The sequence below is a fragment of the Gopherus flavomarginatus genome, chromosome 1, assembly GCF_025201925.1.
Source record: "Gopherus flavomarginatus isolate rGopFla2 chromosome 1, rGopFla2.mat.asm, whole genome shotgun sequence".
NCBI classification, from domain to species: domain Eukaryota; kingdom Metazoa; phylum Chordata; order Testudines; family Testudinidae; genus Gopherus; species Gopherus flavomarginatus.
The window spans coordinates 8,919,885-8,944,190 of record NC_066617.1 but is presented as its reverse complement, the minus strand read 5'-3'; the positions used below and the strand labels follow the sequence as shown (position 1 = coordinate 8,944,190).

The window sequence follows — 24,306 nt, the reverse complement described above, 5'->3', positions numbered from 1 at the left end:
ATGCTATAGTAGTGGGAACACTCATCTATCTTAGATTTAGAAAAAATATTTGCCATTCTCTGCTTTCAACTTCAGATTTCCTCACGCCCCATGGGATACAGTCCCTACTAGGCTGTGCACCTCCCAGTCAAACTGATCCGTCCGTCTACTCCTCGAAACTATTCAGCATGTGATCCAGGGAGAATCAGCAGCTTCAGCTGGCTGTGGCATCAGATCTCATAAGATGCAGCAGAAGTAGATGCAGTTAGTACTTGAATGAGAGAGCTCCAAATTAAAACAAGTTGCCTCTCTGAGGAAGAGCCAGGAAATGGTGTTCATGATTCAGCAGTTGGCATTCTTCCCACTGAGTCAGCAGTGAACTAGGATGGCTCCTCCAGGTATTTTAGCATGTTAGTTCTCACACATTAAAAATACAACGTTTTTTCCCGGTGTAGACTTGGCCGTAAAGCATGGTAGGTCAAAACCAACAAAAGAAGAGAAGGGCAGAGATTTAAGTATTCTTCTTCTTCTTCAAGAAGATCATGTCATCAGGTTCACGTCATTATGGGCTGGGTCCTTCCTCAGCTAATTGGACTGTTCCTGGGCAAAAAGAGCTCCCAGCTGCCTGCTTGGCATCCTACCCATCTGGCAGTAATTTGGGGCGGAGCTCTTTGCCTCCCATCCAAATAGCAGAGTGGACCCAACTCCCAAGCAGCAAATCAGAGAATGTGCCTTCTTCGAGAACAGATATTGGCAGATAAATGGCAACATTTTGCTTCATCTCCAGTATACAGAAGAGGAAACTGAGGAACACAGAATCTAAGTGACTTGCCCAAAGTCCCATATCAAGTCAGTGACAGAACTGGGGATAGAATCCAGATTGCTGTATTTATATTTCTTTTCTTTCACCACAAGGTTTGTCTTTTGTCCTCTGGGGTGTGCAGGATGCACAGTCCGGTCGTCGTTACCACTGTACAAAGGAGCTAAAACTGCACAGATATTTTCTTTAGCTAATGCAGATTAGTCTTGAATTGATTGCTTCCCTCCCCACTATGTGACCCTGATTATCTGTGCCATAATCAACAGACTGGGCAATGAGTGATCTGTTTCCCAATTTATTGCTTCACTCTGTCTTGGGAACAGGGTGGACTTTTGATCGCTCAACAGATGTATAGTCTAAGGAGTGTGTATGTAACTCTGCATGGTGCTTTAGGGATGTGCTTTTCCCCACAGGTAGTCATTGGAGTTCAGCTGCCCGGCTCTGACACTCTGCAACAAGTTACTAATATGGCACCAAGATACTATATGGTAATAGGACAATTAGAAATGCTAATAGGTAGAATGTATTTACTTGACTTTCATCTCTTCAGCCTCTCTCTCTCTCTCTCTCTGGCTGCCTCAACAGTCACTGGTATCTTGGGTCCTGTCACCTGCCTGAATAAATCCCACAAGCAAACAGTAGCCACTCTTGGGTGATGTTGGGCAAGTCATGCCACTTGTAAAATGGGATTAATGTTACCTCTTTTATAAATTGCTTTGAGATCTGCTAGTGAAACAGCTGTGTAACAGCTGAGTATTCTTATTACTGTTTATAACTCACTGCAATGAATGTAAAGTTATGGCATTGCCTGTGGCTGTTTGTAAGTGGATATCTGTTTCACAGATCTATTCCCCTTTTTTCTTATTAGTTTCATTTTGATTATTAATTGAGGCAGACAGTTTAATGTAGGAAAAAGAGAGGTGTTCAGAGTACAAGAGGGATTACTGGGATGTAAATAGGTAGGCTTCTTGTGGGACGTTGTCACTTGTGATGAGATCAGTAACTGGGTTGGGATTGTTGTTAGTAATATAGGAGCCATTTTCTTTATCAGACATTGTAATACAGTATTGTAGGGCTTAGTTTACGCTTAAGTAATCTGTGGAGCTCCTCCGGCCCCCTGTCCAGCGCAGGTGGAGGGTCCGCTGCAGCTCCCCACTTCTGCCTGCCTGGCTCTTATTGTGGCCAGGCTGCGGCTCCAAGCTCCCAACCCGCGCCCATTGGAGCTGGGTTGGCATCTGGGGGGAGCCTGGGTCCCACTAACTGCCCTGGGCGGGCGGGCGGGGTCTGGGCATAGGGACATGGGCCGAGGCTGCTCGGGTAAAAGCTGGGTGGGCAGCTGTGGGGAGCCACAGCAGACCCTCCACCTGCCCTGGGCACGGGCCCGAGCAGCACCCCCCCACAGTGTCTCTTCCCCCCAGGTCACCTGCCCAGTGTCCCTGGCTCCCAGGCCACCCACCCAGGGCAGGTGGAGGGACCCAGGCTGCCCACAGCTGCCAGCACAGATCTCCGCAAACTGGCTCTGAAAGCGGGGGGCTGGCGATAGCTTGGTGTCACAGCCCAGCCACAGTTAGAGCCAGATGGGCAGCTGTGGGGAGCCATGGCAGACCTTCCACTTGCCCTATGCGGGGGGGCCTGAGCAGGCCCCTGTCCCTGCCCCCAGGACTCCCTTCCCAGGGCAGGCAGAAGGTCCGCTCTGTGGTTCCTCACAGCTGCCTTCCTAGCTCTTGCAGTCAGAGCCATGCGCGGATACAAAATTTGTATCCGCGTCCGCGCTGCTATCCATAAAAATGGTCTATGGATATAAAATGGATACCCACTGATTTGCAGGGCTCTATTTACGTCTACTGATGATCTGAGGAACTGGCTGGTTGTGTAGGTGTGTAGCACGGTCATAGTATTGTTAGAGGAAAGGTTTAAAAATATGTATAAAGATAATGCAGCTTAGTTGTAAAATTGTGACTCTACTGTGATCATTTAGAGGCAAGATTTGTTGAGGAAAAAGAAGAAAGGAAATAACCATTAGAACATGAAAATCACCTTAACCTTTGCCTGAAGATTTTCTTTCTTTTACTGTACATCTTTTGACATTTTTGATAACCATGTCATTACAAAACGGGGGCGAAATTCCCACCTCGCATGACAAGCCACCTCACAGAGACCCATTTTGTCACAGGCCATTAATGTTCATCATTACATAGCTTAATGTGGCTGCCTCTTCTCTTTACTGAACTCTACACAGATTTATTTTGGAGGGCATCCACTGGGCGGGGAGGAGGGAGGGAATGTTGTGAAGCTCTGTGCTTAAAGGCTTCCTCTCTTGTGTAGCGTGTTGAAACAGCCAGTGGCTTGGAGGGGGCTTGTATTGAGTTGTTGGTGAGTAACACATGGCTTCAGTGTCACTTTGGTTTTAATAGGAAATGCTTGTTCTTTAGAGATGGATGAAGCCTGGGTCCTTCAAGGGAGCTCCCTGGGGCAGGAATTATGGTTAGCTCATGCTGGAGCACACTACACAGTGGGAGGAAAAGGCTCACATGCTGTCTTAAGGCAGTTGCTTTGCAAAGCTGCATTATGGTGCTAATAAAGATGGTCAAAATACTTCAGTTGGAAAACTGCTGTCTTTCCGGATTTATTGGGCCTTAATTACAGTTATGCCTGTTCTCTGTTTGAGTACTTGTCATGTGGTAAGTAGCATATCAATATCCAGGGCAAGAAAGTGTTGCCACTTTTCAAGTGCTGCTGCTGTTACTTTTTGCTATTTCTGTACAAAATTCTATATACAATGCCCACTTACGTGGAGGAAGCCATGAAATCTTTAAAGGAAGTACAAGATAAAAGAGAGAAAGCAAAAAAAGTATCTGATCTCTGATTTATATGTAGCACCAGTAACTCAGATATCTAAATGCTGATATAATCCCTCGGTTTTACTTACAAAACACACAGCAGGATGTCTCTAAAATACATGCACCAAGTCCCAGAGGGCGGAAAAGTGGCAGCATTCCAGTGCTATAGCTGTTGGGTGTAAGGAGTCCTTCGGGGATGGTGTTGGAGGGAACAAGGTTGCAAAGCTACAAAATATCTTCATTGTGTCATCAGTCATCGAAGTATTTCCGAGACAATGTCTATGGCATTGAGAAGGAAGCGGTTTCTCTTCCAGGAAGAGAGTCACAGAAATGACTTTCCTTCTGCAGATCTTTCCTATGTGCTGTTCTGCCTCATTAAATTGCCTTTGCAGATCCTGATTAGAAAACTGACACAAACAACAAAAGAAACTACTATAAGTAGGCCTAAATCAGTGCAAGATTGGAGACAGAGACTATGTGAAAGAGCCTCTCAGTTGGTGTAAATTGTCAGACCTCCATTGTCTTCAGTGTTATCAAGGGAGCAATGATAATGTACACCAAGGATTTGCTCCAGTCCATGACTACATGGAAAGAGTAGAAAAGAGGGACAGTTAGGAGACATGGCCTTTTATACCCTTGATTTCAGAGTGCATCATGGACAGGTGCTGTTCACTTGCCTCAATCCCAGTAGTTTTTAGTGTTATTAGGGTTACCATGGCTTGCAAGGTAAGGTATTTAACTCACCTTTCTTTCTCATACTAGCCAACCTTTTCAGTGATGTGCTCAGAGTATTAATCTAATGACTTCCAGCAGTGCAGAGTTGCCAAATTGTCGTGAAAATTTGCCAGACACAGAATCTGTTTGCCTGTGCTTTTTTCACAAAGATGAACATAGTGAAAATTTTGGGACACTGAATGAGCAATTTAATTTGATTCCACCAAAAACAATTAGTTGCCCTAAGCAAGTATAGGTGAATAGGATTGTGCAAATCTGCTTTCATTCAGGTTTTCAAGCCCAAACTCTTGCTTAGAGAACATTTACGATTGTCTAATATTCCTTTCTTTCTCCTCCTTTCTCTACTCTGTTGATGGGCTTCAGGTGGGTGTCCAGACTCAACTGAACCAGTAAATAGGACCAGAAACAAATGTTTTTACAGGAGTCAGTGTGAACAAGGGGATATCTTGTTATTTATTGTCTAATGTCATTTTCATTTGTGTCTGTCTAAGGCAAAGCTTACCTAACAACTGAAGCTGCACATTCCCTTTACACAGTTCATAGTTATAAACATAGTATTTTTCAGTTATCAGACATTTTCCCTTGCATTGCATATCAAATATAGTGAGAAATCAGAAATAATTTGCCCAAAGTTAAATCCCACATGCTAGTAGGTATTAGCGAGAATGTATATTCCACCTTCTGAATTGCATATAAATTAGAGAGCACCATCTAACTCTCTCCTTATTAAAACAAATGCTAGAAAGGACATGACCAAATTATCTTGGTTTTAATTTTTTGTCTGAGTGGAGTCTTTCACATTTTTTTATATCACTAATTTTGTCATTCAGCTCAGAATTTCCTAGTATTGGCGGTCACGGAAGACAAGATTGCGTGTCTGTCTTATAATTATATGATTATATGCAAAATAGTATCTCCTAGGTATAGTCAAATATTCATTCAGAAGGTTCTGTTGATATTGATAAACCTTCAGAAAACTTTGGTTAACATTATACTGTGGCAGTCCCAGAATAACTTATCATAACTTCTGAAACATGAATGGATATTTAGCTTTTACTTCAAATTTATTAATCCCATTTCCCACTCCCTCACTTCTTTTGTTGCCTGTAGTTCAAAGGCAAAAAGTAAAGCGTGTTTGATGAGTCAGTCTATGTAGAGCTAGAAATAGTAGACTGAAATGTTAATGATATGCAAAGGAACCTTCAAATGAGTTTAAGAATTTGTGGAAAAGGTAAAGACTGTTCAAAAAATGAGCCTAACAAAATAAAACTTACACTGACTTTTAAAAAAAAATTTTATTGTATGCATCATATGGTGATAAACTAGTTTATGGTTTTATCTAGATATGATGTTTTGGGCAACAGGAATTGTATGTCTGTAAGAACTGCAAAAGATCAATGCAATGTATACCTTTAAAAAAAAATGGGCATTGATCATCTGTTTTACCTTCTTTGGAGTATTTGCAGTGCTGTACTTAGAAATGGAAACACACCATATTCCACTGGTGAAAATTTAATAGAGTATGTTCATTTTTTTTAATGGCGCTTACTTTAATCTATGCAGACAGTGGTGAAAACGCTTCTTACTCAGTTGCCAGCTGTCATTTCTAATGAGGCACTTGATTATTATAGTAAAGTGAAGTGTATATGAATGTGGGGGGCATATAAGAACCTAGATAAACCTCCGAAAAGCTCTTAGCCTTTTCTTCAAAGCCAAATGTTGACACTGGAATATTCATGAATCTTAGAAAACAAGTTCAGTTACTAATATTATTGGTATTGCTCAAAGCTAGCAAATATTAAGAAAATTACTACTGTATATCAATGATTTTACAAATGAATCTGGAATGGTATTCCAGGGGTAGTTGTGGAAGCCCCATAGTGTGAGTCATTTAAAACCAGACAGTACAGAACACTCTTAAAATACACCACAGGAAACAATCTTGCTTTGGCAGAGAAATAGAGTGGATGAGCCAGAAAGTCTTTTCCATCTCCAACTTCTGCGACTGCTTGAGATGTTTAGCTATTAAGTTTCACTTGCACACTTTCCCAGCTGTCTGTCAGGGTTCTGCAGGCAATGTGTTAAGTGTCAAAAAGTTAAGTAGCTTCAAGTTTTAATAATCTATTCTTACAAGGTTCAGTGAACACATTTTAAGTATGACTTATTCAAGTGGGGATTGACACTTTTGACAACTGTTGGTTGTATATCACAACAGCAACAAAAAATTGGCTTTGCAAAGATGGCATTGGCAAATCCCTCACAGCCGAAAAAATATCAGTAGTTCTTTTTATTAATCTGCTTCATCCAGATGTGAATCTTTGCATTTCTATGCTCAGATCCTATTAATATTCACCTCAGTTTGGCTTATTAGAGAAATCTGATTTTAATAGGTTGGGAGGTGGAAAAGGACACAAATGGGATGTTTTTAAGAGGTCTCTGATGAAACATGAGTGCAGTTGTTAAAGGGTTAATTAAGCATGCGTTCTGACTGGACTAACCTTCTCTCGGAAATTTCTGAAATGACCAAAAGAACTCCAAACCCCATGAATTTAAAATGTTACTTTGGAAATTTATTTGGAGTGCCAGTGTCAGTGTGACCTGCACGTATTATATATCCAGCTTTACAATCTCAAATACTGAGAAGACATTTAACTCATTGGACATCCTCTGTTGACAGTACATATCATCTTCACCCTTTGAAGGCCTTTGAACAACAAGAAATAACTCCCTTCATTTGAGATGAGACAATTCCCTAAAAGAAGGATGAACATAACGATCACAGCCCATTACTCTGACTGCAGTGTGTGCATGACCATGAACCCTGAAAGCACTGCTGCTTGTCCTTTTAAAGCTGACATCTTGAACTGGGTGATCTCTGATTCTAGGCTTTAAGCATACTTATATAATGCAAGTCTTTTTCCCTAATAGGATTTCCTCACCACTCAGCATCAGACTTCAATTACCAGAATTTCTAAACACCTTTGCTGAACGCTTGGTCTTATTTTTAATAGCAATTTGTATCTTTGTGCTTTCCCGCATGCTTGACTTCTCTGGTACAAAGTAGATGGCTGTGCCATGCTGAAGCTTTGCGTTGATAAATTTCCCATTAACTTTACTTGCTGCCACACCAGAGCAACCAAGACAAAAACAAAATGATTTCAGCTAACTAATTCTAGCTAAAGAGAGTTCCAGTTCTTCCTTTCTTTAATGTCACGGCTGTCCCACGGTGACCTGATACTGAGATGTATTGTGTTCCCCCTGACATATGTTACAGGAAATAGTGACCTGACCTTTTAAAAATTTTATTAACATTTATACATTTATTTTAGTATGTGATGTTGGAGAAAAATGATTTTTTCACTCAAACAGAAAGAGGACTTCCTAGGACCTGGATTGATATCTCTGGCGTTTTCATTTGTGTAGCTGCATATTTAAAACCGCTTCTAACTAAAGTATCCTTATCTAATCTAGCTGTCTGTCTTATCTATCCTTATCTGTCTTTGTGATATGTAAGTAGTTATAATGTGCCTGTCACAATATTATCTAGACACTACGGGCTTGATTCATAGCCAGTTGAAATAAGTGGAAAGGCTTCCTTTCAATTCAGTGGCTTTTGGTCTCGAATGAAGGATGAAGCTTTGGGTTTGGGAAGAAAGTAAATGAAGCAAGCAAAAAAGTCTTGACCCTCTCTTTCCCCAAAGGCTCCTTGGGCTGCCACCTGTTGCACCAGGGGTATTTGTGTGCTTGGGGGGAACTGAATATCTTGTCAGCCCTATGAGCTAGGGAAATCATTGCAGCGTTTGTAAGATGGACTCATGCTTCGCACTGTACTGGATCACACTGTAGGGGTCTGGTAATCCCTGATGAGGCTCAGGAGCGACTGGAATTTTAATTTTACTTTCACTAATACATTTCAAGAAAGGAAAAAAACAAACAGGTGAAACTGGAGTGGGAAGCTGCAAGTCCAGCCTCAGAATGCTCTCCAGAAAGCCCCCACGCAGAGAACCTAATGCAATCAAAGATTTATCAAGTAAGTAAGGATAGCAGGGTTTCCTATGCTGTTATGCCACTCCTCCCTGTAAACTGCTTTAATGGGAAGGGCATGAGACACACTGAACATGTCACATCCCCTCATGGAATCGGACAGAATTTTGGCTTGTTTTGCCAGCTGTCTTACCAGTTTTCCTGCCCTTTCCCAGAAGCCTCTTTGTCCCCAGCTGGTTGAACTAAGGATTTTCAATAGCATGGGTCTCTGAACCCCAGTAACCAGCAATTTGCCGTGCTGACTTGACAACTTAGACGCGCTTCTGTACAGTGATCTGAATGTCCTGGTTGTAAGTGATCACAACCCCCCCCCCAAATATATTCAAAACAACCAAAGGCAAAGTAATATAACTAGTTACACCTACAGGAGTGGTGGCTCTGTCTTGGAAAGCAGTGACTACGGAGGAGGACTGGCTTGATTTGACTCTTTTATGCTGGTGTAAATCATGTGTAGCTAATAAGGTCAGGGGAGTTGCACCAATGTAAGACCAGTGTGAGAGCAGGATCAAGACATTGATGGGTATGCCCTGTGGTTTTGGAACCAATTTCATTTTGAGAATCCTAAATCTGGTTTAGTTCGTAAATCACTGAGTATCCGGAAAAAGATACTTCCTCAATGTCACTTTTTTGTTGGTTCCTCGGAGCAAAGGACTGGGAGCCAGGAACGCCAGAGCTCAAATCCCAGCTCTGCCACTGACACCATCTGTATCCTCACCACTTTGCCTCTCTGCCTTCATTTCATCCTCTTATTAAATGAAGATTCTACCACATACCTCTCTCCGTCCCATGTCTGTCATAACAAATAATTAGGTAATGGCTGTAAAATGCTTTGGTGAAGGTGAAGACGGTTGTATCATATTTATACTTTTCCCCCAACTTGTAGGATCTGCCTCTCCCACCTCTCTAGCCATTCAAATAATAACAATTTTAAAACATACACAATAATAATGATTGAAATTAATATCCTAGGAATGATACCATCCATTAGTGAGAACTATATCAGCCAGCTGAGTTATCAAAGCCGCACTGCCCTTCTGCACACGTTTGTGTTGTCTTCATCGTTATGTAGCCATCTTGCTTTATTACAGCCTTATTAGAATGAATGTTTTCCACATCTTTATGGAGTACTTGTTAATAGCATTTACTTGATTTAAGGAGTGGCTCCAGTATATGAACACAACTCATTTCGATGAATAAATTTAGCACTTTAATGCTATTTATTTACTCCGCACTATAAAATGTAACATAATAAATAATGGGTCCCACAGGGGTGCAGGGTAAGTCAGTGATCATCTTCTCAGTAGGCAGATGAACACAGCTCGAGTACAGAAATAATGATCAAAATTCACAGTGCTCCCTGGGATCCTATTTATATACCTGAATCTAATAAAGAAAGAATTACAATGCTTAACAGTGTGCTTAGTGCTGAGATCTGAATGTAATGAGACTGGGAGTGGGGAATGCACAACCACATTAGCTAAATCTGAAAACATCATATCAGCCTCAAATCAGAAGTCTGGGCAGCTAGAACTGAGAGACCTAATGCTAGCCTGCACTTCCTTCCTTCCTTGATGGCAAGTCGAGGTTCAGGGCTCTATATTTCTTGTATATCTTACTGTCTAAAACCTGCTGTTGAAGGCTAATTTGGGGTTTTCAAGCTATACCCATAACACACACAAATGAAAACTGAGAGAGAAAGGGAGGGGTGTGTATGTGTGTGTCTATATATATCCCATATGTATTATATATAGAAATCAATGTTAAAATTTTATTAAGGTTGAAAATCAAGAAGTTAGCAAGTGCTAGAGTTAAGGTTGCCTGTGCAGGCTGACAAGTGTTTGTTTTAAGAATCCTGTTGGTCACTATTTCTCTGATCACAAGTGCCCCAAACGGAATCAGACCTGCCGGGTAGTAAGCGCTTCATATGCTTGGAATAGCCTGATGCATGTCCCAGTCTAAGAATGAGAGAATTGCAAAAGTCCTCACTGACACAGCTAAGGGCAAGAGGCCCGAGACCTGAGCTGGGTGCACTCAAAGAGACCAGAAAGGGGACAGAAATGCAGCAAGCCCTGCAATTGTGACATCCTCCTTTTACAGCCACATTTCATAGTAGATCTGCACTTGCAAGGGAAATGGTTAAGAATTGCAGGCCCCCATTATATTTGGATACAGCGCACACATTGTTGCATTGTTTCGATGACTAAGAGATAGTAAGTGAAACTGGCTAGAAACTGTTCTCTGTTTTCATTCTCCAAGCTTGAGACACGTGCATAAATAGATAATGTAATAATTAAAGGTATCTAATTCAGTAACCCATGTAAGGGAATTTGTTTATAATAATGTCCTTTTTTAACCTGTCTGTATTGCTGGTAGCATTTTCTGTGGGGAAAAAAAAATCTTTTTTCCTTCTAATTGCCAGTCCTGCAAACAACCTGGGATCTTTACTACTTCTCTCCATCATCATCAGCTAAAAGAAAGAAAGATTCTGCAAGCCATTGTATGTCCTTAATTACAACCATGCCAGCAATATTGTCTCAAAATATTCCCTCAGTAATGCCTTGCAACCTTGTTCAATGAGTTTACTCAGGTATAGCTGATTAGTAAATAATTCAGTAACTGATGCACAAGAAAGAACAGAATCCAAGTCAGGCTCCCAAATCTGTATTGACTGTGCAGGAGTGACACACAATTAAGACATTTCAGACGTGTCAGCAGTAGAGGCTCCCATTCTCCTTATGGGCCAAGCTTCCTGGTTAGACTATATTTCCATTAATTCACAATGGCTTCTTCCTTTTGCTGATGGGAAATGTAATCTAGCTGGGAAACCTGTCCCATAGAGGAGAATTGGGGGAACAAAGCACTCAAACTACAACTCCCACAAAACATCACAGCAGCATTTCCAGACTGAACATTTCAGCGTTTGGGCGTTTGGCTTTTCCATAAAAAGTTGAATTTTTCTATGGAAAGCAGCCATTTTTTTAGAAAAAATAAATCGTTTAGTCAAAAATCCTATTTTCAGTCCAAAACTGTTTTGATAGAAAATTTTGCACCAGCCTAAGCATCAGATAGACTACACCCAGAGAGCAGCACTGTTGAGTAAGAAGGTGCCATTTTTGCATAGGCCCTTTTCCAAGTAGGGCCCACACTATAAAAACAGATGTAATTTACATCTCACTCAGACAGTTGGAATTCCCAGTTGTCTATAGTCTGTTAAATTTCTTTTCATTTTGGCTAAATAAATCATTTTCTGCATGTGAGAATAGAGCTGTCTCTTATCCTTCTGTATATAGGAGCCTTTTCACACAGGCTATTCATAGAGCACATGAAAGACATCTTGCAGAAATAGTTTGGGTTGGCTATTTTTAGGGGGAAGGGCAGCATCAGCAAAACCACTGTAGAGGTCTCTTCCACCCTTGCTACACATCCTTGAGTAAAAGAAGTCTCTTGCTACTTAATGGAGAGGGAAATTGAAGACCCAGTGCTGGAGGATTATGACCAGACAAATGCGTCTGTTGAAATCAGTTTTGCTTCTTACTGGGCAATAATTTCTCTCTTATCTTTGTAGAAAACCTCTATGATTGGTGTTATTTGGGGGGTGTCCAACTGGTGGACTCACAGGACCACCCATATTACCTCTGAGGCATGGTAGGCCTCTATTTTTTGAGGATATATGCTCTTTCTGGGAGGTGTGGGGTGGAGTTTGAATAGCCTCCCTAGTAAGAGCGATGATATGCTGATTCCAGTATTCGTGGCTGCCTGCACCTGCCTAGTTCTCATTAGTGGAATCACAGACTCTATCCAACCTGACTGTCTTCTAGGCATGCTACTGGGGGACACAGAGCATACTTGGTGCCTTCTCTTGGTGTCCTAGAATGTGTACGAGGGGGGGGTTGGGTAGCAGGATCTTTCTGGCGGCATTGAAACAGAGGAGATAAAAAGGGCCATGTAGCGAGGCGGTGGGATACCCCACAGCCCCGCTGAGGGACAAACCTCTCCCAACCCCACTGTGAGCGGAGCTGCCGGGTCCTGTGCCCGCCACTCAGAGGTCACGGTGCAGACCCTGAAGTATAAAAGCTGACCTGCAGAGCTCAGTAGGAGCCCAGCCACCGCCGGGACCAGATATCTGCGGCTGCTGCCAGCTTGAGCTCACACCCGGCCAGCCAAGCCTGCCCTGCGCTTGCTACCCCCAGGAGGACTGGCCGAGTGTGAGCTCCAGCTGGCAGCGGCCGCAGATGTCTGGTCCCGGCGGTGGCTGGGCTCCTACTGAGCTCTGCAGGTCAGTTTTATACTTCAAGGTCTGCGCCATGACCTCTGAGGGGCGGGCGCAGGACCCGGCGGCTCCGCCTACAGCGGGATTGGCGGAGGTTTGTCCTTCAGTGGGGCTGTGAGGTATCCCACCACCTCACTACAGGCCCCTTATGCAGAGCCATGGCTACAACTACACTACATACAAGATGCAGTCAGGTAGATGGTGGCTTTGATGCAAAGCTTTCACTGTGGAGAACAGGTGGAATGTGGAAGTTCATAAGGGGCTCAATAAAGACCATCTTTACACCTCACCACTGAGAAGAAAGTAAGAGCATTTGACTGTCATTTATTTATCTGTCTATACAGATATTTGACTAACTCTCCGTGTGTGTGTGTGTGTGTGTGTGTGTGTGTGTGTGTGTGTGCGTGTTGTAATGTTTATTACACGTATACAAAACAAAGCGCCATGAGAAGAATATAAACCGGCCTGCAGAAGTTGAATGGTCACTAGTGCATGTGTTCTTGGGTTAGAACTTCTATCACCTTACATAAATCTCCTAGAAAACCATGGAAAATACATTCCTTGGACATACAGGTTGTAAATTTACCTAAAACAGTTACTTTTAGGAACTGTAGAGCAAGCTACAGGAATCCGGACTCTGACTTCATTTTCATGGAAAGATTCTTCCCTCACCTCCACCTTGTAAGCTAAATAACATTGAGTAAAATTCCTACCAAGTCTTGAATGAATTTAAAAGAATATTTGTGCCATGGACCCACGGAACAAATGATCTCTAAATCCTACTGACTGTTTGCCTAAATATATTTTATTTCCTGACCATGGAGGCATCGGATGAACTTTTTGCACTTGCACATGTTAAAGCATTTTACAGGTTAACAAGATGAGTGGCATTGTTTCTTCTTAATATATGACACCCAACTCTGTAGAATCTGAACGCGATAAAGAAGAAAAGTATGAGAGGCTTTTATAAAAACCACTGTAATAAACAGCTGTATTGATTGACCTCTGTGTAAATGAAGACAGCTGCTCCATTTTTAGTTATTCAGGTGTTCACTAAGCCATCCATTACCCATGTCTTCATACATTTAATGCCTTCATACATTTTTTTTTCACCCTTATTTTTAGGTATAGAGGCTGTCATTTTGTCAATATTCTGTTCTAAGTTTTTCAAGATTTACAGGAAAAAATTGACATCCCAATATCTTTGAAGTTTAATTGTTTTTACCAGGTGTCCTCTTGGTTCTATTATTTTTGTTTGTTATTTACAACATGCCATTGGTGGAGTGCCGTGCATTTTAGGTTTGAAATCAATCTCTGAGTGTGGACATGAGTCTTCCTCACACTTCCCTTCTCTCCCCCATTGATGATTGATGTTAACTGAATGTGCTGCCAACCCTAGAAAATTGATTTTCATACTATTGATTTTATTTAACTTTATTTTCCAAAATAATTCTTTGAGAAATGGTAATTATAAAAAGAGCCTTTCTGGGCCTGATCCAAATCTTGCTGAAGTTAATGGGTGTCTCTGGGAGCTGAATCAGATGCTATGGTGCCTATTTGTTATGCATAAGTAGTTTGTTTGTGTAGTTCAGAAGCACAGTGTTGTTGTAATATGGCATCTAATATACATTAGGCGAATCTTTTTTTAACTGCTCAGAGCGGGAGATATTTGGCCTGTTTTACTACTGCTCGGGTGTAATGCTGCTTTAATTTCAGTGAAATTACACCAGCATAAAACTGGAATAACACAATGGTGCGTCAGACTCATTGATTTGAACCATGAGGCTATTTTATCCTTGGCAAAAACATCTGACTGACTAATAGCCAAGCAGATAACATGCAGTACAGTGGAAACCCAAACAAACACAGTATGGTGAGAGAATATGTTAGCTAGAATTCTTGGAAAGGGGAATAAGTATAGAGTCTAGGGCCATGGCTACACTGGCGCTTTACAGCGCTGCAACTTTCGTGCTCAGGGGTGTGAAAAAAACACCCCCCTGAGCACTACAAGATATAGCGCTGTAAAGCCTCAGTGTAAACAGTGCCGCAGCGCTTGGAGCGTGGCTCCCAGCGCTGCAAGCTACACCCGTAGAGGATGTGGAGTACGTACAGCGCTGGGAGAGCTCTCTCCCAGCGCTGGCACTGCGACCACACTCAAAACTTCAAAGCGCTGCCGTGGCAGCGCTTTGAAATGCAAGTGTAGCCATACCCTTGCATACAGCTAGAGCTTCTCCACCTGGAGAAGTTATTCCAGAATAAGGTGAGGTATGAACTGAAGTGCTATAGCAATTCCAGAATAGCTCCTGGTCTCAACACTCTTATTCTAGTATAAGAGTGTCCACATGAAGAACTGTTCCAGAATAGTTTGTGGAAACTATTCCACAATAGCTATTCTGGTCCATATCCCCATGTAGATATGCCCCTAGTGACAGGCATCATGAAGGAAGGTAGAGCTTAAGATTTTCTGGGGATTTAGCCGCACCTCTTCAATAAAGTCATAAATCAATGAAGGGAATGAAAGGAGTGCTTAGAAGTGAAATGTGTACCATGAAAAATTATTCAAAACAATTATCTATCAGTTTTCCCACTGAAATACAGCTGTCATAACCTTAGTCCCAGATTTGGACCTTAGCGTCCAAAATATGGGGGTTAGCATGAAAACCTCCAAGCTTAGTTACCAGCTTGGACCTGGTACCTGCTGCCACCACCCAAAAAATTAGAGTGTTTTGGGGCACTCTGGTCCCCCTGAAAAACCTTCCCTGGGGACCCCAAGACCCAAATCCCTTGAGTCTCAAAACAGAGGGAAATAATCCTTTTTCCTTTCCCCCCTCCAGGTGCTCCTGGAGAGATACACCGACACAAGCTCTGTGAATCCAAACAGAGTGACTCCCCCTCTCTGTTCCCAATCCTGGAAACAAAAAGTACTTTCCTATTCCCCCAGAGGGAATGCAAAATCAGGCTAGCAAATCCAACACACAGATCTCCCCTGATTTCTTCCTCCCACCAATTCCCTGGTGAGTACAGACTCAATTTCCCTGAAGTAAAGAAAAACTCCAACAGGTCTTAAAAGAAAGCTTTATATAAAAAGAAAGAAAAATACATACAAATGGTCTCTCTGTATTAAGGTGACACAACACAGGGTCAATTGCTTAAAAGAATATTGAATAAACAGCCTTATTCAAAAAGAATACAAATCAAAGCACTCCAGCACTTATATTCATGCAAATACCAAAGAAAAGAAACCATAGAACTTACTATCTGATCTCTTTGTCCTTACACTTAGAAACAGAAGACTAGAAAGTAGAAACTACTTCTCCAAAGCTCAGAGAAAGCAGGCAGACAGACAAAAGACTCAGACACAAACTTCCCTCCACCCAGAGTTGAAAAAATCCGGTTTCCTGATTGGTCCTCTGGACAGGTGCTTCAGGTGGAAGAGACATTAACCCTTAGCTATCTGTTTATGACACGCCCCCCAAATTGCAGACAGTGGGGAAGCTCACTGGCGGCGATTTCGTTCTAGAACTTGAAAATAAACAGATTACTACAACACATGCACCTTTACATATACTACTAAGTATATAACTAACAGACTTCTACATTTTAAGAATACTTTTTAACTACTGAATTCTGGGAAACTCTCACGGGAGAGTGCATCAGCAACTTTATTAGAAGCTCCTGTGATGTGTTGAATTTCAAAATCAAAATCTTGGAGAGCTAAACTCCAACGAAGAAGTTTCTTGTTGTTCCCCTTGGCAGTATGAAGCCACTTTAGTGCAGCATGATCAGTTTGTAGTTGGAACCGCCGTCCCCAAACATATGGGCGTAGCTTTTCCAGGGCGTACACAATGGCATAGCATTCCTTTTCACTGACTGACCAGTGACTTTCCCTCTCAGACAGTTTCTTACTGAGAAACACGACAGGATGGAAGTTGTGATCTGTTGCTTCCTGCATGAGCACTGCTCCGATACCACGCTCAGATGCATCTGTGGTTACTAGGAATGGCTTGTCAAAGTGCGGGGCCCTGAGCACAGGGTCAGACATGAGCGTTGCCTTAAGTTGGGTAAAGGCCTTTTGACACTCATCAGTCCACTTAACTGCATTTGGCTGGGTCTTTTTGGTCAGGTCGGTCAATGGGGCAGCGATTTGGCTGTAGTGTGGTACAAATCGCCTGTAGTATCCGGCCAAGCCTAAGAAGGATTGGACCTGCTTTTTGGACCGTGGGACAGGCCACTTTTGGATAGCATCCACCTTGGCCTGTAGGGGGTTTATGGTTCCTCGACCCACCTGGTGCCCCAGGTAAGTCACTCTGTTTTGGCCTATTTGACACTTTTTGGCCTTAACAGTTAGTCCGGCCTGCCTGATGCGCTCAAAGACCTTTTCCAGGTGTAGTAGGTGTTCGGGCCAGGAGTCTGAAAAAATGGCCACATCATCGAGGTAGGCAACTGCAAATTCTCCCAGTCCAGCTAGTAGACCATCTACCAGCCTCTGGAAGGTGGCGGGTGCATTTCGAAGGCCGAAAGGAAGGACATTGAATTCATACACCCCCGCATGGGTGACGAATGCTGACCTCTCCTTGGCAGGTTCATCTAGCGGTACTTGCCAGTACCCCTTGGTTAAGTCTATTGTAGAGATGAACTGGGCACGTCCCAACTTCTTCAATAGCTCATCGGTGCGTGGCATTGGATAGTTGTCCGGACGAGTTACCGCATTTAGCTTACGGTAGTCCACGCAAAAGCGTATTTCCCCATCTGGTTTGGGTACCAGAACCACTGGAGATGCCCATGCACTGGTAGATGGGCGGATTATACCCATCTGTAGCATGTTCTGGATCTCCCGTTCTATAGCAGCTTGAGCGTGAGGAGACACCCGGTAGGGTGGGGTTCTGATTGGGTGAGCATTACCTGTATCAATGGAGTGGTATGCCCGTTCAGTCCATCCCGGGGTGGCTGAGAACAATGGGGCGAAGCTAGTGCACAGCTCCTTGATTTGTTGCCGCTGCAGACGTTCCAGGGTGGTTGAGAGGTTCACCTCTTCCACGCCACCGTCTTTTTTCCCGTCGTAGTAGACACCGTCAGGCCACTCAGCATCATCTCCCTGGACTGTAAACTGACAAACCTGTAAGTCTCTGGAATAGAAAGGCTTGAGAGAATTAACATGGTACACTTTAGGCTTTAGTGAGGAATTGGGAAATGCTATGAGGTAGTTTACAGCTCCCAGGCGCTCTTGGACCGTGAATGGCCCTTCCCATGATGCTTCCATCTAATGGGCCTGTTGCGCCTTCAAGACCATAACCTGGTCTCCTACCTTGAAGGAACGTTCTCTGGCATGTCTGTCATACCAGGCCTTTTGCTCTTCTTGAGCATCCTTTAGGTTCTCTCTAGCAAGGGCTAAAGAGTGTCGGAGGGTGCTTTGTAGGTTGCTTACAAAGTCCAGAATGTTAGTTCCTGGAGAAGGCGTAAACCCCTCCCATTGCTGCTTCACCAACTGTAATGGCCCCTTAACCTCGTGACCATACACAAGTTCAAATGGTGAAAACCCTAAACTGGGATGTGGTACAGCCCTGTAGGCAAACAGCAACTGCTGCAACACTAGGTCCCAATTATTGGAGAATTCGTTGATGAATTTTCGTATCATGGCCCCCAAAGTTCCATTGAACCTTTCCACCAGGCCATTGGTTTGATGGTGGTACGGGGTGGCAACCAAGTGATTCACCCCATGAGTTTCCCACAGTTTTTCCATGGTCCCTGCCAGGAAATTAGACCCTGAATCTGTAAGGATGTCGGAGGGCCAACCTACCCTGGCAAAGATGTCTGTTAAGGCCAGGCACACAGTGTTAGCCCTGGTGTTGCCTAGAGCTACTGCTTCCGGCCACCGGGTAGCAAAGTCCACTAAAGTCAGTACGTACTGCTTTCCTCTGGGCGTCTTTTTTGGGAAAGGACCCAGAATATCCACAGCTACTCGCTGAAATGGGACCTCAATTATGGGGAGTGGCTGGAGAGGGGCCTTGACCTGGTCTTGAGGCTTTCCCACTCTTTGGCATACCTCACAAGACCGGACATACTTGGCAACATCCTTGCCCATCCCCTCCCAGTGGAAGGACTTCCCCAACCGGTCCTTGGTTCTGTTCACCCCAGCATGGCCACTGGGATGATCATGGGCTAAGCTTAAGAGCTTCCCCCGGTACTTAGTTGGAACCACCAACTGTTTTTGCGGCTGCCATTCTTCCCGGTGTCCACCAGAAAGAATTTCCTTGTATAAAAGTCCTTGGTCTATAACAAACCGGGATCGATTAGAAGAGCTGAGAGGCGGTGGGGTGCTCCGTGCCGCCGCCCACGCTTTCTGAAGGCTGTCATCTGCTTCCTGCTCATTCTGGAACTGTTCCTTTGAGGCTGGGGTCACCAGTTCTTCCTCAGACTGTGGACTTGGGCTTGGTCCCTCTGGAAGCGATGTAGGTGATGGGGTTGTTTCTGTTGCTGGTGAACCGCCCTCCGCTGGTGCACCTGAGGGTATTTCAGGCTCTGGCTGAGCCTTTTGGGTATGGCTGTCTGTTGCTTCTGCCAGTTTTGGCTCGCTGGCGCCCTCTGGCGTTGAGTTTGAAGATGAGGTTGCACTTGCTGGTGCTGGTTGCTGTTCCAGTTCCGGGCCTGGGACTGGAGATGCTGTGGCTGTTTCAGTGGTAGGCATGGAATCCGGGTCCACTACCTCTGTCTGGGTCTCTGGTAACACAGACGGGGCGTCTGTGGACGGCTCAGGAACAGGAATGGGTCTGGAAGCTTGCCTGGTTTGGCTACGTGTAACCATTCCCACTCTCTTGGCCCGCCTCACCTGGTTGGCCAAGTCTTCCCCCAGTAGCATGGGGATAGGATAATTGTCATAGACTGCAAAAGTCCACATTCCTGACCAGCCTTTGTACTGGACAGGCAGTTGAGCTGTAGGCAAGTCTACAGCTTGTGACATGAAGGGGTAAATTGTAACTTTGGCCTTTGGGTTGATGAATTTGGGGTCAACGAAGGATTGGTGGATAGCTGACACTTGTGCCCCCGTGTCTCTCCACGCAGTAACCTTCTTACCGCCCACTCTCAAATTTTCCCTTCGCTCCAAGGGTATTTGAGAGGCATCCGGGCCTGGGGATCTTTGGTGTGATGGTGGTGTAATGAATTGCACTCGCATGGTGTTCTTGGGACAGTTGGCCTTGATATGTCCCAGTTCATTACACTTAAAGCATCTTCCATCTGATGGGTCACTGGGCCGAGGTGAGTTACTGGAGACTGGTGAGGTTGAAGGGTAGGGTATGTGTGGCTTTACTTGGGTGGTATGTGGGGTCTTTGGCTGTCCTCGGTTGTAGGGTTTATGGTCTGTGTGCCCCCTGGGGTAATCGTTCCCCTTGACAGTAGCTTTCTTGCTTTCTGCCAGTTCCATCCATTTGGCTCCAATCTCCCCCGCCTCAGCGATATCTTTGGGATTTCCATCTTGTATGTACCGTGTGATGTCTTCAGGAACACCATCCAAGAACTGCTCCATTTGTATGAGGAGGTGCAGTTCTTCCAAGGTTTGAACGTTGTTTCCTGTTATCCAGGCCTCATAGTTTTTTGCAATGTAGTAGGCGTGTTTGGGAAATGACACCTCTGGTTTCCACTTTTGGGTTCTGAAGCGCCGACGGGCATGATCTGGGGTTATCCCCATTCTGTATCTGGCCTTGGTTTGAAAAAGTTTATAGTCATTCATTTGCTGCTTAGGCATTTCAGCTGCCACCTCTGCTAAAGGTCCACTGAGCTGTGACCTCAATTCTACCATGTACTGGTCTTCGGGGATGTTGTACCCAAGACAGGCTCTTTCAAAATTTTCCAAGAAGGCCTCGGTGTCATCACCTGCCTTGTAGGTGGGAAATTTCCTGTGCTGTGGAGCAATAATTGGCGCCGGGTTGTTAGGGTTGGCTGGCACATGCAGCCCAGCTTTTGCCAACTCCAGTTCATGTTTTCTCTGTTTTTCCTTCTCTTCATTCTCTTTTTGTTGTTTTTCCATTTCTTTTTGGTGTTTTTCCATTTCTTTTTGGTGTTTTTCCATGTCTCGGCGGTGGGCCGCCTCTTCTGCTTGTTTCCTTCGGTAGGCCACCTCTTCTTCTTCTAGTTTTCTTTTGTGTGCTGCCTCTCTTTCTCTCTCTCTTATTTCCATCTCTGTTTGTTTTATTTCCAGTTGTCGCCTGTGTTCAGCTTCTTTGAATTGCTCTTCGGCCTCAATTTTTGCCTTAGAAGTCATGATTCCTGTTTTCTTGTGTTGGGGTGCCCTCCGGTGTTTATCTTCTGAACTGCAGGTTCTCTGTTGCCTCCTGATGTCTGCCTAGCAATAGTGCCTTTAGCTAATCTTCAATGTTAAGTAAACCTGAAAAACCACTTTATTTGCATGCATATAGTGCTGGTACTTGCCTCCTAATGGGAGGGCTATTGTGTGACAAAAGACCCTTAACAGTCTCTTAATGGCTTCTCGCTTAACATGCAAGCCACAAACTGCCAGAGAGAGCAGAAAAAAAAAATTCTCTCTGGTTCCCTTTTAAAACCAACTGTTTCTCTCTGCTAAAAAGCCCTTAGCAGAGAAGAGAAAAATATAATATTCCTACTGGCTTCTGGATTCTGTCTATATCCCACCACTGCTACACCATGTCATAACCTTAGTCCCAGATTTGGACCTTAGCGTCCAAAATATGAGGGTTAGCATGAAAACCTCCAAGCTTAGTTACCAGCTTGGACCTGGTACCTGCTGCCACCACCCAAAAAATTAGAGTGTTTTGGGGCACTCTGGTCCCCCTGAAAAACCTTCCCTGGGGACCCCAAGACCCAAATCCCTTGAGTCTCAAAACAGAGGGAAATAATCCTTTTTCCCTTCCCCCCTCCAGGTGCTCCTGGAGAGATACACCGACACAAGCTCTGTGAATCCAAACAGAGTGACTCCCCCTCTCTGTTCCCAATCCTGGAAACAAAAAGTACTTTCCTATTCCCCCAGAGGGAATGCAAAATCAGGCTAGCAAATCCAACACACAGATCTCCCCTGATTTCTTCCTCCCACCAATTCCCTGGTGAGTACAGACTCAATTTCCCTGAAGTAAAGAAAAACTCCAACAGGTCTTAAAAGAAAGCTTTATATAAAAAGAAAGAAAAATACATACAAATGGTCTCTCTGTATTAAGGTGACACAACACAGGGTCAATTGCTTAAAAGAATATTGAATAAACAGCCTTATTCAAAAAGAATACAAATCAAAGCACTCCAGCACTTATATTCATGCAAATACCAAAGAAAAGAAACCATAGAACTTACTATCTGATCTCTTTGTCCTTACACTTAGAAACAGAAGACTAGAAAGTAGAAACTACTTCTCCAAAGCTCAGAGAAAGCAGGCAGACAGACAAAAGACTCAGACACAAACTTCCCTCCACCCAGAGTTGAAAAAATCCGGTTTCCTGATTGGTCCTCTGGACAGGTGCTTCAGGTGGAAGAGACATTAACCCTTAGCTATCTGTTTATGACAACAGCCTGGCTCAATTTCTATCACTATTGCCCTCTAGGTCAAGATGTTACACCTTCAGATTTCACCCTGAAATTTAGGCTCAAATGTGGATGTTTTATTACCGTGGTGAGGATGCTGCATGGTAAAAGGTATTAAATAAGGGTCTCTTCTACCCAGCTCTGGTGGTTGCTGTTCGAGTGGCATTTAAAGGTTCTGGGACTATAGTGCTGGAGGTAATCCCTGACCAACTTTCCCTTCATTAAAGTAGATTTTGATTTGCAAAGTTGCCGTTGAACTATTAGGGCTGCCCTGTTTACTTGTCACGGAGTCCTCGGGCGATGCTCTGGAACTGCTCACTTTGAAGCCAGTCAGGACTCTGGTGAAGTCTCCTCTCTGTGAGCAGACTGTCTTCAGGGCAAGAAGCTCACACGGCTTCCACCTTCCTGGGTCTGACCTTTGGAGCATTCAGCATCCTCTGCCCCTCCGTGCGCTTCCCACAGCGAGCCCACCCAGGCGGGGTCCTGGGGAAGCCAGGGGGTCCTGCACCCCAACTTCGCAGTCAGGCGTGACTCTTAGCCAGCCAGTAAAACAGACGTTTATTAGATGACAGGAAAACAGTCTAAAACAGAGCTTGTAGGTACAGAGAACAGGACCCCTCAGCCAGGTCCATTTTGGGGGGCAGTGAGCCAGACAACCAAGTCTGCACCTCACTACACATCCCCAGCAGCCCCAAACTGACTCACTCTCCAGCTCCTCCTCTTCTCGGCTTTGTCTCTTTCCTGGGCCAGGAGGTCACCTGATTCCTTTGTTCTCCAGCACCTTTAGCTATCACCTTGCGGGGGGGAAGGGCCCAGGCCATTAGTTGCCAGGAGACAGAATGTAGGCCATTTATGTACACTGGCCCTTTGCTCTGCAACAATTATACCACCTAGAGACTTACAAAATGCATAGGGGAAACGGAGGCACCCCTACAGTATTAAGAGGAAACATTAAGAACAGTCCCACTTCGTCACAGTACTCTTAATAATTGTCAAGGGACCAGATCCTTGGGTGGTGTAAATCAGTGTAGCTCCACTGAAATCATTGGTATTACACCAGTTTACACCAATCGAGGATGTGGTCTGGAGAGTACAAGAGCATGTTGAGCTGGATTCGATATTATATTAGAAACAAACTTTGTGTAAGAAATTTATAATCTGAGCAAGTTTAAGAAGAGAAATTTGCACCCTGACCATCTCTTCACCATACACCACATTTTCTAAACATTTTATAGAGTTACACGTTAATATGCCAGAAAATTTAGGGCTCACAGGAGAGGGGATCGTTTGTGTTTGTTTCAAATGTGTGTTCTCTCCTTTTCAGTGGAAGATGCTTCCCATTCTTTAAATAGTTGGTGTTTTGGTCTTGTGAAGAAAACAGTTGTATGGTTGGAAAATAAATCAAGGAATGTTTTAAAAGTCAGCATTTCCACCAAAACCCTTCAATCTCCTGGTTCATTTTCTGAGCACCGTGACCCTCTTGAATGTCATCTGCTCTGTTCCAATTCTTAAGCCTTTCTCTCTCCTCTCTTGCTCCCCTCCCTTGTGAATCTCCTATGTTCTGTCCTTTCTTCCTTTGTGATGCTTCCCTCCTCCTCCTGCTGCCAAAGGAGTTGTATTATCTGGCTCATTCTAGCTGACACCTTTTGTTAGTGTTATCAGACAGATTAGAGAGACTAAGATCCGTGTGGGTGCCAGTGCAAATTCTTCCAGGTCAACAGGTTTATTTCCGATGATAGCTTTCTTTGATTGCTTAGCTAGAGTGGTGATTGATCAATACCAAATTTTCAGTTTATCCCAAGTCTGAATTCTTGTGAATTTAACTAGCTAAGCACTGATTTCCAGAGACAGTGTTTGCTTCTGTGGTTGACTCAAAGTTTGGTTATCTCAGGTATCAAGTAGATTGTCTCTCTGATTGGGCAAAACTTCTAAGTTTCTTCCTACACTAGCTGACTTTGGGAAACAACATCCATTGTTTAAAATTAACTAGTTTAGTGCTCATCAAGATGAGGGAGTCCTAACACTGGCTTGAGCCAAGCATAATGAAGTCAGCCTTGTGCAGCTCTGTCAGTGGCTTT

The 24,306-nt window shown here is 43.9% G+C and overlaps 1 protein-coding gene and 1 long non-coding RNA gene across 3 annotated transcripts in view; one reads left to right on the top strand and one right to left on the bottom strand.

Moving 5' to 3' along the window:
- The window catches only part of EXOC4 (exocyst complex component 4), a 619,611-nt gene that overhangs the window by 316,081 nt on the left and 279,224 nt on the right, over positions 1 to 24,306 (top strand). The window lies entirely within an intron of this gene.
- On the bottom strand, positions 15,750 to 22,138 carry LOC127043204 (uncharacterized). Its single transcript, XR_007772168.1, has 2 exons — positions 22,054 to 22,138; positions 15,750 to 15,995 (listed from the first exon to the last, which is right to left on the bottom strand). It is a non-coding gene; the product is annotated as an uncharacterized LOC127043204 (long non-coding RNA).